Genomic DNA, 3,835 nt, shown 5'->3' on the forward strand with positions numbered 1-3,835 from the left:
TGGCACGATCTTGACTCACTGCAACCTCCACCTCCCGGGTTCAAGCAATTCTCCTGCCTCTGCCTCCTGAGTAGCTGGGATTACAGGTGCCTGCCACCATGCCCAGCTAAGTTTTATATTTTTAGTAGAGACTGGGTTTCACCATGTTGGCCAGGCTGGTCTTGAACTCCTGACCTCAGGTGATCTGCCTGCCTCAGCCTCCCAAAGTGCCAGGATTACAGGCGCGAGCCACTACGCCTGGCCTTAAATTTTTTTTTGTCTATTTCAACAAATGTCATGTATGGCTTCTCAAATCATATGTTGTTACCTCTTATTCTGGTTTCAATACTAAAATTCCACTAAATTGCCTGTAATCCAAATATCCTAGACCTGGACAAGGGGCCCTGTTGTGAGGCAGTGGGGCTCAGGCTTCATTCCCATCCAGAATGCTTGTGACAATGCATATTCCAGGCTTCCCATAGAAATCCTGTGTCAGTACATTGAGGTAGAACCTGGACTCTGCACTTTTAGCATCACTGATTCTGATACACGGAGTCGACAGACCACACTTTGAGAAACTTCTTTAGATTGAGGTGCTAGCTCATTTGTGACTATGAGCTCTAAAAGGGATATTTTCTGTTCCTGAGAGCCATGGGTTCCTTCCCTGACCAGAGTGAAGTTCAATGCACACAGAGAAAGGGAAGTGGGGGGAAATGAAGCCGATATGGAGTAACAAAGGAGAGAAAGAACTGGTGCTGGCCCCAGGAAGAAGCTGGAAGATTTTCTGCAAGAACTCAAGCTGTTTGCCTAGGGGACTGGTTCTGATCATGGGGCGAGACAATTTTGTCTTCCTGACAAGTGGGATCTGTTGCCACACTCCTTTGCACAGAGGCAGACTTCAAGTTTTATGGGATTTTTAATTTGGCAAAGACTTCTTTGGCAAAGGTCAGAGACTCCCTCAAGCTGTCCCAAATCATGGTGGTAACATGTTGCGTTCTAAACATGTATGTGACAGTAGGCCTTCTTTCTCTTGTTCTAGAGACCAAAAATGATAGGGATTTCTCATCCATATCTAGTGCTGGAAATCTTTATTACACTTGGCAATCTGATCCAGAGAACTGTAGAATGCTAGAACTAGGGCCAATTCACGGAGTCTGGTTGAGCCCCTCCTTGTTTTAAAGATGCAGAAACAAAGGTAGAGGAAGGATGCATGATTCACCAAAGTCAAACAAACTCTTAGCAAGAGCTGGGACTAGAAGATCTCCTGACGTCAGTGCCAAGAACTCCACTTCCTGCTCCCAAACCACAACTATGAGATTCTCCAAGATCCCCAAGTGCCTTCTGAATCAGCACAGAAACAGTTAGATATGTTGTTTTGATAATTAAGCATATTTTGTCATACAGGTGACAGATACTATCCGCTGCTTTGCAGTTCGATTTTGTCCATTTAACTACATAATTCCTCACTGGCATAAAAAACCCATTTTTGTGTGTGTGGCTGTTCTCATCAGTGATTCTTCCAAGGTAGCATTTCTCCTAAACAAAGTGCAATCGTCATCTAGTGGCTCAATGATAGCAATACAATTTCCTGCAAAAGCTTTGTATGTAGTCCCTATGGAATTAGAGAAGTTTCATGACCTGGAAGAGAATCTTCTGGATCATCAGGTCCAATACCTTCATGTTACAAGTGGGTAAAATGAGGCTCCAGAGGGTGAAGTGACTTGCTGAAGGCCTCATAGTAGGCCAGTGGGGGTCAGGAGGAGCCCTTGACCACACTGAATACACACATTGGCATTACCTGGTCCCATGCTCTTGCAGTACAACAGGTGCTCCTGAAAGGCAGGGAGGTGTCGGGACTCTGGAGTGCCTGGCCCAATGCCGGATGCACAGTAGTGCCCAATGCCTATGTGATAGGTGAGTGAGCCCTTCATGGCCAGCCTTGTTTGCCAGCTTCTGTTGTTTCTCTCATATGCCATCAGGCGAAAGCAGTTCTCCCCACAAAGGAGGCCCCATCAATTTGGTGGAGGTGGAGGTGGCTGGTTGGGGTTGGACACCTGCTTCAGTCAAGTCTGCTGAACAGTGTAGTGGCTTCCAGCTGGCTAGGGGGTGCTTTCTGCCTCATCTGCAGCCTCATACTTCTGCACCCTTTCTGGTCGAGAATCGCTTGCCCAGGACACTTTTGTGTTCAGAGTGAATTTCCTGACAAGCAGCAAATTTAAGTGTCCCCTGCCAGAAGTGGACTGAGCATGCAGAGCCCCATCCCTTTTATTTTTAATGTGCATCAGTATGAGGCAGTCCCAAAGAGGATGCTCTGGGCAGAGCTCAGCAAACATCAGGCCTGTGGAAGAGGCCTCAGCAACACAGCTCTGGAAGGGGGTGGGAACAGGCAAGAGCTTTGAAAGGCTGCAGATGGTGAGGGTGCCAGGGTGACAGACTGTGGGTGGCAGTTTTCTTTGTATTCCAAATAGGCTGAGGATTTTCTCTCCTTTCACTGTAATCCCTGGAAGAAAACGGGGACAAGAAGAGTAGCAGGCAGAGGCAAATTTCTTATCCTGGGGTCCGTGGATGGGCTTCCAAAGAGGGTTGAGTTCTGAAGCCCTTGGAATTTGTATAGAATTGTACACATTTTGTGTCCATGTATGTTTTTCATAACCGAAGGTTTCTTTTATCAGCTCCTTAAAGGAGTACATGACCCAAACATGTCAAGATCCACTGGTGTAAAGATCAAATCCATCTCTAAGCTCTTTAGAGTGAATCAATTGTTTGTCTCATTCTGGAGGAAAAGATTCAACCACAATTCTCATTTCTCCTACTACCCTTCTCACCGACACCTGATATCATTTTTAAAAGGATGTGTGCACATAGAAAACAAGTACATGAGGAAAATCCTACTTTCTTTTATAATGGGTACATATTTAAGTTCTAAACTGAGGCATGCAGAAAATATGTTTCTTTTTCTTTTCTAAAATTCACACTGATTTCTATTTTGAGCCCCCATTCTATTTATATGGCAGAGACTTAATCTTGATGTTAGGGATTTTCTATTACTCTCTCCATCCCAGGGGATTGTGTCTCAGTTCTGAGCTGGGGCACCAGATGTAATAGGAAACATCCTATCTTCTTTGCCATTGGTCCACCAAGGCATCTGCTGAGATCCAACCTTCATGCCATTGGGTCCTTAGCTGTGGACCACACGTGTCACGCTGAGCTGTCCATCTGCTGGTCCTGGCCTCAGCACACTTCCCACAAACATCAGGCCTGTCGGAAGACATCCTTAGCCATGGACAACATGTGTCACCTCTGAGCTGTCCATCTGCTGGTCCTGAGCTCAGCAGATCTCCCACTATCTTTACGATGAGTCTCTGGAGCTGCATGGGGCTCTGCATAAGCTAAAGCTTCACAGTCTTGCTGTCTTCCCAGGACCCTTTGGCCCAGGAAAGGGGGTACAGGGCTCTTCTTGTTCAGGTCTACCATTTATTTTTTCAAGACGAAGCTGGAAAGTTTCAGTTTCTGCAAACCTTTCTGATTTCAAATGTTGAAAATCAATTCATTTTGGAAAAGTATCATCGCAGGGCCAACAAAACACATCTGTGACTCAGTTTTGCCCTAAGGGCCACCACTTTGCAGCCTCTGTCCTAAAGGCTTAGAATTCTAGAAGCCAAAGCAGGGGTGACACCCCTCTTTTTAAAAATTTTACTTTAAGTTCTGGGATACAGAACTGTGCAGAATGTGCAGGTTTGCTGTATAGCTATACATGTGCCATGGTGGTTCCTGCACCTATCGACCCATCATCTAGGTTTTAAGCCCCAAATGCATTAGGTATTTGTCCTAATGCTCTCCCTCCCCTTGCCCCCCC

The sequence above is a fragment of the Pongo pygmaeus genome, chromosome 13 (genome assembly GCF_028885625.2).
Source record: "Pongo pygmaeus isolate AG05252 chromosome 13, NHGRI_mPonPyg2-v2.0_pri, whole genome shotgun sequence".
In the NCBI taxonomy this organism is placed as follows: domain Eukaryota; kingdom Metazoa; phylum Chordata; class Mammalia; order Primates; family Hominidae; genus Pongo; species Pongo pygmaeus.